This window comes from Neofelis nebulosa, chromosome 8 (assembly GCF_028018385.1).
Source record: "Neofelis nebulosa isolate mNeoNeb1 chromosome 8, mNeoNeb1.pri, whole genome shotgun sequence".
Classification (NCBI taxonomy): Eukaryota; Metazoa; Chordata; class Mammalia; order Carnivora; family Felidae; genus Neofelis; species Neofelis nebulosa.
In genome coordinates, this window is record NC_080789.1 from 134088751 (window position 1) to 134098484 (window position 9734).

The window sequence follows — 9734 nt, forward strand, 5'->3', positions numbered from 1 at the left end:
CAAGTGAAAAAAAAAAGTTCTAGTTCTCTAATTTACTTGGTGAGGTTAAAAAATTATAATTTTTGTTTCTAGGCCTTAATTGTCTCTTCTGCAAAAGGAGAAAGTTGGGGGCACTTGGGTGGCTCAGTTGGTTGAGTGGCTGACTTTGACTCAGGTCATGATCTTGCAATTCATGAGTTCACACCCCACATGGGCTTGCTGCTGTCAGTGCAAAGCCCACTTCAGATCCTCTGTCCCCCTCTCTCTCTGCACCTCGCCCACTTGTGCTCTCTCAAAAATAAATAAAACATTTTTTTAAAGAGAAAGTTGGACCTTATAAAAAGCAGAAATTGGTAGTCAGTGGTGTTATTGTTAATACTTGTCTATTTTGATCAATAACAAGGATATGCACAGTGTTTAGGGGCAGCCATTGTTCAGTAGGTTGGTCTGGCTTTTCCAGAGCTGGGTTGGTCCTCCCCCAACTCCGCAAGTCCTTCAAGCCTGGTGGAGGGGACCAGTCGCTGGCTCTGAGCACTCAGTGGTCCTTGGGGCAAGCCACCATGAGCAAATGAAAGGCACCACAGGAGATGCTTAGTGGGGGAGTCACCAACATGCTCACAGAACTTGCAGACTTTGAGAAGAAGGTGAACCAGGCCATCCATAAGTACAGTGCTTACCGAAAAGTAGCATCTGTAATAGCAAATATCCGTACAAAGTAAAGAGTGAAGCAGAAGCTAAGAAATTGCCTGAAGTAGTAACAAAAATTGCTGACAAGATTGATACGTTTTAGTGACTGAAAACTTGTAAAAGCTGGAGAAGATTCAGTAGGATGATACGAGTTCATCTATCAATTTACTGACTCGGGTTGGTGGCGTTGGTCCATCTGCTGCAAGGAAGTTTACAGATGAAAGAATTTAAACATTAGAAGGTCTCGGGAAAAAAATGAAAATTAGTTGAACCTTGATCAGTGAATTGGCCTGAAATATTTTGAGGAGTTTGAGAAAAGAATTTATCCTGAAGAGATGTTACAAAAGCAAGACATTGTACTATTTGAAGTTTAAGAAGTGGATTCTGAGGGGCGTCTGGGTGGCTCAGTCGGTTAAGCATCTGACTCTTGATTTTGGCATGGCTTGTGAGTGCGCTGACAGTGTAGAACCTGCTTGGGATTCATTCATTCATTCTCTCTCTCTCTCTCTCTCTCTCTCTGTGTGTGTGTGTGTGCGTGTGTGTGTGTCTATCCTTTGCCGGCTTGCACTCTCAAGAAAAAAAAAGTGGATCCTGAATACGTTATAACAGTCTGTGGCAGTTTCAGAAGAGGTGAAGAGTTCATTGATGATGTGGATGTCCTTCTGACCCATCCAAGCTTTACCTCTGAATCAACCAAACAGCCAAAGCTGTTACATTGTGTTATGGAGCAGTTATAGAAGGTCCGTTTTATTACGAGTACTCTGTCAAAAGGTAAAACAAAGTTCATGAGTGTTTTCTAGCTTCCCAGTAAAAATGATGAAAAGGAGTATGGATACAGGAGAATTGATACAAGGTTGATACCCAAGGATCAATATTACTGTGATGTTCTCTGTTTCACTGGGAGTGATATTTTCAATAAGAATAGGAGAGCTCATGCCCTAGAAAGGGCTCTTCAATCAGTGAATACACAGTCTATCCCTGGGGAGTCACTGGAGCTGCTGGAGAGCCTCTATCAGTAGATAGTGAGGCATCTTTGACTACATCCAGTGGAAATACCAAGCACCCAAGGATCGAAGTGAATGGTCCTATTCTTCATCCCAGGCACAGCTCAGCTCAACAGGAATCTTGATTTCTTTCTTAACCTTTGGTATGTAAGGGTCTCTGGTGTTTTTAAATGATTGTTTCTTCTTCATGCTATAGCTTGCACTGTACTCAATAAAGCCTCTTGTACTATTAAAAAAAAAAAAAAGACTACGGTGTTTCATCCGCCATCATGCAGGTGCCAGTTAGTAACCACCATTTCCCTTCATAGGTCAGGTTTCCCATGAAACAGACTCTGAGTTGAAGTACACGTGGCTTGTTGGAGAATGAAGAAATTATGGTGGGCAGACGGAGAGGTGGAACTATCATGGAGTCACCACCGTGCTCTCAGACAATCCCACCCTTGACCCTTGAGCTGAGGTATGCCTTTCGAGATGCCTTCTCAATGGAGTTGAGTGGACACAGACTGCGCACCTCCATATGTAGCAGCCATCCCTTGCATGTGGGTTGCTTTCAGAGAAGGAGCAGGGCCTGGGTGAGGCAGCTTCCTTCAGTTGAAGAAAATTTTCAGCTAGGAACCAGACTGAGGGAGGTCAGCAGTCATTGGTCTCCATAGCTGGTGAAAGGAGTTTCTCAGTCCCAAAGATGAGTGGTCTCTTGGAGGCTCATCCCAGCATCTGATACTAATTACCTCTTGTACCAGCTGATTCTACTTGCTTTGTATATTGGCTCAGTCTGAGAACAGCTGCCCCAGGACTGTGGTGGTTCTGCCCTCCTAGGCTGTATAAAGAAGTAGAAGATGAGTTGGATGAACCATACCCCTCACCTCTTGGAGCTTACACCCTGATATTTGTGATCTCTTCCCTCTTATCATCCAAAATTTCTTCACCTCTTGTTCCTGCCTCTGCTGGGCTTTGTGAATTGCCTGGGGACATAAGCTCTGACCACCCAGGCATTTTCAGGCCACGGCCACTGCACTGCTCCCTTTACCATCATCATTGGACAAAGAAATGTCAAGAACTGTCCTCTGGGAATCACCTGGAATCCTGAGTGATACACCACAGTACTTGCTACCCATTGTCTTAAGATTGTTTTACTTTTATTTTTTCCTAACATTGGTATGCATATATAGGATATTTATACTCCCTGCTCTTTACATAATGAACGTGGGGAAAAGACCATAGTTACTATATGTGGAACTTTCACGGGAGAAACATTTGAGGATTCCTCCCATGATATGTTTCTCTTACGTGAATGTGAAGATTGTTGTCGTAAATAGCTAGGTTCTCAATTTCTTGGAAGCAACTGTGATGGCAGACAGCAAAAACTGGGGCACTGTCACCTGTCACATGAGAGAAGTGTTTTTTTCTCATTTTTATATCATCTTTATCCAGAATTAATGTTGGAACTAGCTGGGAAAGATTCAAGCACTGTCTCACAATGTGAGATACGTAATATTAATTTTTTTAAAATCCCCTGTTTTACATGCTAAATTATCTATCTTAAGCTATCCTAGGACTCCAAAGCGACATAGCTACTCAGGCTCAGATACTGGTAATAAACATGAACATTAATTCCATATTATATATTATATTTAATTCCATATTATATATATTTTAAAGAGAACTATCTGTCAAGGCCCCAATATCACTAGCATGAAGGGAAAAGAAATGTGATCCAAACAACTCAAATATTTTGTTCTTTATGTTTTTACCTTCTCTGGATTTGAGAAGTATATTCTACCTTGTAAACCCACAAAGCCTTAGAGGATAACTCTAAGTGATTGGTTTATCACTCTGTCATGTTGGCAAAGTTTATTTCCCAACGTTAACAAGAAAGCACATGATTACATGTTGCAATAAATAGGAAATATGTTCCCTAGTGAAAATGAAACATCTTTGTATATACTACCCTAATCATTTCTCTCAAGGCTCCTTACAGCATTTTATCAATCTTAAGTTTAAAACCAGTGATGAATCTCAGTCCTGTTCCTCACATGTAGTTGAATAGTTTCTCTCTTTTTAATATTTATTTATTTTTGACAGAGAGAGCAAATGAGGGGCAGAGAGAGAGAGAGAGAGAGAGGGAGACAGAGGATCCAAAGTGGGCTCTGTGCTGACGGTAGAGAGCCTAGTGTGGGACTTGTACTCACGAACCGTGCGATCATGATCTGAGCCGAAGTCGGATGCCTAATCCGACTGAGCCACCCAAGTGCCCCAAATAGCTTCTTTTTTCTATGAGGAGCCACTTTTATGTTTACCTTATTGAATGCAAATTATAAACAAAGTGCATTCCAAAATATCCTTCTGTTGATCAGACATTTCATGCTCAGAACATATTTGCCTAAGGGTCAAAGTCGTATTTAATGCTTTTATAAATCAATTTTTCAAGACCTATTTTCTCACATGGCTAATGATGTAAACATAACCGCAACATCATATATAAATTATACTATTAAAAAAACATTTTGTGAACCAAGTTTTAAATTATGTGAACTAAATTTTGTGGTCTAATTCCAGTGCTGAGCTATTATAATACTGTGTTTCTTAGAAAAATGCATTTTGAATTTCAAACAAACCTTGTCACGAAAAACAAACGAGTAATACCCATCCTTTTTTCATGCCTTCCTTCCCTCACTTCTTTCATTTTCCCACTCTCTTCCTTGAAATCCTTCTCTTTCTTCCTTCTTTAAATAATTATTGAGATTGAATTATGTGTTTGGTCCTGTGCCAGGCTCTAGAGGTACACAAATGAGAGGAGCTACCCTTCCCTTAAAGAGCTCGCAGTGGTAAGCTAGGCAAAAACATATGTAAGTAGCAAGTGTGTGATTGAACCCCTGCAATACAGTGTGCTAAGCATAATGGCAAGAAGATGCATTTATATATATTTTTTTTTCTTTTTGTTAAATATGACTAATAGAACATTTAAAATTACATATGTAGTCCACATTCTGTTTCTACTGAACAGAACTGAATTAGAATATGGACTTTTTAAAAATGTTTATGTATCTATTGCTCTTAAAAAAATAAATCCAAGTTAGTTAACATATAGTGTAATAATAATTTCAGGAATAGAATTTAGTGATTCATCACTTACATATAACACCCACTGCTCATCCCAATAAGTACCCTCCTTATTGCCCATCCCCCATTTAGCCCATCCCCCCACACAACAGCCCTCCAGCAACCTTCTGTATTAAGTTAGTTCTCTGTATTTAAGAGACTCTTATGTTTGTTTCCCTCTCTGTTTTTATATTATTTTTGCTTCACTTCCCTTATGTTCATCTGTTTTGTATCTTAAATTCTACGTGAGAGAAATCATATATTTGTCTTTACCTGACTGACGTATTTCAGTTAGCATAATACACTCTAGTCCCATCCATTGTTGTTGCAAATGGAAAGATCTCATTCTTTTTGATTGCTGAGTAATATTCCATGGTATATATACACTACATCTTTTTTATCCATTCATCAGTCAATGGACATTTGGGGTATATCCATACTTTGTCTATTGTCAATGGACATTGTAAACATTGGGGTGCATATGCCCCTTCAAATCAGCACTCCTATATCCTTTGGATAGATATCTATTAGTGCAATTGCTGGGTCATAGTGCAGTTCTATACTTAATTTTTTGAAGAACGTCCATATTTTTGCCAGAGTGGCTGCACCAGTTTGCATTCCCACCAGCAGTGCAAAAGGGCTCCTCTTTCTCCACATCCTCGCCAACATCTGTTGTTGCCTGACTTGTTAATGTGAGCCATTCTGACAGGTGTGAGGTGGTATCTCATTGTGGTTTTGATTTGGATTTCCCTGATGGTGAGTGATGTTGAGCATTTTTTCATGTGTCGGTTGGCCATCTAGATGTCTTTGGAGAAGTGTCTATTCATGTCTTTTTCCCATTTCTTCACTGGATTATTTGTTTTTTGGGTGTTGAGTTTGAGAAGTTCTGTATAGATTTTGGATACTAACCCTTTATCCGATATGTCATTTGCAAATTTTTTTTCCCATTCCACCAGTTGCCTTTTAGTTTTGCTGATTGTTTCCTTCACTGTGCAGAAGCTTTTAATCTTGATGAGGTCCTAATAGTTAAATTTTGCTTTTGTTTACCTTGCCTCCAGAAACATGTCAAGTAAGAAGTTGGTGTGGCTGAGGTCGGAGAGGTTGTTGCCTGTTTTATCTTCTAGGATTTTGATGGCTTTCTGCCTTACATTTAGGTCTTTCATCCATTTTGAGTTTATTTTGTGTATGATGTAAGAAGGTGGTCCCCATTCATTTTTCTGCATGTTGTCCAGTTTTCCTACCACCATTTGCTGAAGAGATGGTGTTTTTTCCATTGGATATCCTTTACTGCATTGTCAAAGATTAGTTGGCCATACATTTTTGTGGGTCCATCTCTGGGTTGTCTGTTGTGTTCCATTGATCTATGTGTCTGTTCTTGTGCTACTACCATACTGTCTTGATGATTACAGATTTGTAATACAGCTTGAATGTCCAGAATTATAATGCTTACAGCTTTGGTTTTCTTTTTCAGAATTGCTTTGGCTATCCAGGGTCTTTTCTGGTTCCATACAAATGTTAGGATTGTTTGTTCTGGCTTTGAGAAGAATGCTGGTGCAATTTTGATTGGGGATGCATTGAATATGTAGATTGCTTTGGGTAGTATCAACATTTTAACAACATTTGTTCTTCCAATCCATGAACATGGAATGTGTTTCCATTTGTATGTGTGTGTGTGCTGTCTTCAATTACTTTCATAAACTTTGTATAGTTTTCAGTGTATAGATTTTTCACCTCTTCGTTAGGTTTATTCCAGGTATTTTATGTTTTTCGGTGCAGTTATAAATGGGATCAATTCCTTGATTTCTCTTTCTGCTGCTTCATTATTGTTGTATAGAAATGCAACTGATTTTTGTATATTGATTTTATATTCTGCAACTTTCCTGAATTCACAGATCAGTTGCAGCAGCTTTTTGGTGGAGTCTTTTGGGTTTTCCACATCATGTCATCTGTGAAGAGTGTACATTTGACGTCCTCCTTGCCACTTTGCATGCCTTTTGTTTCTTTGTGTTGTCTTATTTCTGAGGCTAGGACTTCCAACACTATGTTGAATAACAGTGGTGAGAGTGGACATCCTTGTCATGTTCCTGACCTTAGGGGGAAAACTCTGTTTTTCCCCATTGAGAATGCTATTAGCAGTGGGTCTTTCATATATGGCCTTTATGATCTTGAGGTATGATCTTTTTATCCCAACTTTCTTTAGGTTTTTTATAAAGAAAGGATGCTGTATTTTGCCAAATGCTTTTTCAGCACCTATTGAGAGTGTCATGTGGCTCTTATCCTTTCTTTCATTATGTGATGTATCACATTCATTGATTTGTGGATTTTGAACCAGCCCTATATCCCAGGAATAAGTCCCATTTGATGGTGGTGAATAATTATTTAAATGTTGTATTTGGTTTGCTAGTATCTTGACAATTTTTGCATACATCTTCTTCTTTAGGGAAATTGGTCTGTAACTCTCCTTTTTGTTGGGTTTTGTCTGGTTTTGGAATCAATGTAGTGTTGGCCTTGTAGAATGAGTCTGGAAGTTTTCTTTCCATTTCTTTCTCTTCTTTCTTTTTTTTTTTTTTTTTTTGGAACATCTTCAAAAGAATAGATGTTAAGTCTTCTTTAAATATTTGTAGAATTCCCCTGGAAAGCAGTCTGGCCCTGGTCTCTTGTTTTTTGGGAGATTTTTGATTACTTATTCAATTTCTTTACTGGAAATGGGTCTTCTCAAATTTTCTATTTCTTCCTGTTTCATTTTGGTCGTGTATATATCTCTGGGAATGTGTCACTTTCTTTCACACTGCCCAATTTGTTGGCATACAGGTGCTCATAATATTCTCTTATAATTGTTTGTATTCCTGCGGTGTTGGAATTCGTAATCTCCTTTTTCATTCGTGATTTTTTTTATTTGGGTCCTTTCCTTTTTCTTTTTGATGAATCTGATTAGGGGTTTATCAGGTTTGTTAATTCTTTAAAAATCCAGCTCCTATTTTTTTTTTGTTTGTTTATTTTGTTTTCTGTTTGTTTTTAGATATCATTGATTTCTGCTCCAATCTTTATTATTTCCCCTCTTCTGTTTTTGGGCTTTGTTTGCTGTTCTTTTTCCAGCTCTTTTAGGTGTACTCTTAGATTATGTATTTGAGACCTTTCTTCCTTTAGGAAGGCTTGGATTGCTATAATTTCCCTCTTATTACAGCCCTTGCTTCATCCCAGAGGTTTGGGGATGTTGTGTTTTCATTTTCACTGTTTTCCATGTACTTTTTAATTTTCTCTTTAATTTCTTGGTTGACTCATTCATTCTTTAATAGGATGTTCTTTAATATCCAAGCATTCATGATCTTTCCAAACTTTTTCTTGTGGTTGATTCTGAGTTTCATAGTGTTGTGGTCTTAAAATATGCAAGGCACGATCTCGATCTTTTTGTCCTTGTTGAGGGCTGATTTGTGTCCCAGTATGTGATCTATTCTGGAGAATGTCCCGTGTGCACTTGAGAAGAATGTGTATTCTGTTGCTTTGGGATGAAACATTCTGAATATATCTGTTAAGTCCATCTGGTCCAGTGTGTCATTCAAAGCCATTGCTACCTTATTGATTTTCTGCTTAGATGATCTGTCTGTTGCTGTAAGTGGGGTGTTGAAGTCTACTATCATGATATTATTAGAAATGAGTTTCTTTACGTTTATGATTAATTGATTTCTATATTTGGGTTCTTTCATATTGGGGCATTAATATTTGCAATTGTTAGATCTTGGCAGATAGACCCCTTAATTATGATATAACACCCTTCTTCATCTCTTGTTACAGTCTTTATTTTAAAATCTAGTTTGTCTGACATAAATATGGCTACTCCCACTTTCTTTTGATGACCATTAGCATGATAGATGTTTCTCCATCCACTTACTTACAATTTGCAGGTGTTCTGAGTCTGCAATCTCTTGTATGAGTCTCTTGTAAGCAGCATATAGATGAGTCTTGTTTTCTTATTCATTCTGATACCATATATCTTTTTATTAGGATCTAGTTCATTGACATTTAGAGTGAATACTGAAATATATGATTTTAGTGCCATTGTGTTGTCTGTTGAATTGGTGTTTCCGGTGATGTTCTCTGGTCCTTTCTAGTCTTTGTTGTTTTTGTTCTTTTTTGTTTTGCTTGGTCTTTTTTCTGCTCAAATGTCCCCGTTTAAAATTTCTTGCAGGGCTTGCTTAGTGTTCCCAAACTCCTATAGTTTTTGTGTGTCTGGAAAACTCTTCATCTCTTTTTCTATTTTGAATAACTGCCTTGCTGGATAATGGATTCTTGGCTGCATATTTTTCTGATTCAGTACATTTATTTGTATCCTGACATTCCTTTCTGGCCTGCCAAGCTTCTGTGGATAGGTCTGCTGTGAACCTGATCTGTCTTTTCAAGGTTAAGGACTTTTTTATTTCCCTTGCTGCTTTCAGTATTCTTGCCTTATCTGTGTATTTTCTGAGTTTGACTATGATATGCCTTGTTCATGGTCGGTGTTTGTTGAATCTAAATGGAGTTCTCTGTGCTCTTGGATTTTCATGTCTGTGTCCTTCCACTGGATAGGAAAGTTTTCCACTATAATTTGCTCACACTAACCTTTTGCCCTTTCTTCTCTCTCTCTTCATCTTCTGGGACTTCTATGAATCAGATGTTCTTTTTAATAAGTCACTGAGTACTCTAAGTCTCACATCATGATCTTTTGCTTTTGTTTCCCTCTTTTTTTTCAATATATGAAGTTTATTGTCAAATTGGTTTCCATACAACACCCAGTGCTCATCCCAAAAGGTGCCCTCCTCAATACCCATCACCCACCCTCCCCTCCCTCCCACCCCCCATCAACCCTCAGTTTGTTCTCAGTTTTTAAGAGTCTCTTATGCTTTGGTTCTCTACCACTCTAACCTCTTTAATGTTTCCCTCTTTTTTACAGCTCCATTATTCTCCGTAAGTTTATTTTCTAAATCGCTG

General features: G+C 38.2%; 1 pseudogene; it reads left to right on the forward strand.

Annotated features, from left to right (window-relative positions):
* The first annotated feature begins 539 nt into the window (after window positions 1–539).
* LOC131483919 (DNA polymerase beta-like) lies at window positions 540–1821 on the forward strand (annotated as a pseudogene).
* Window positions 1822–9734: the final 7913 nt, after the last annotated feature.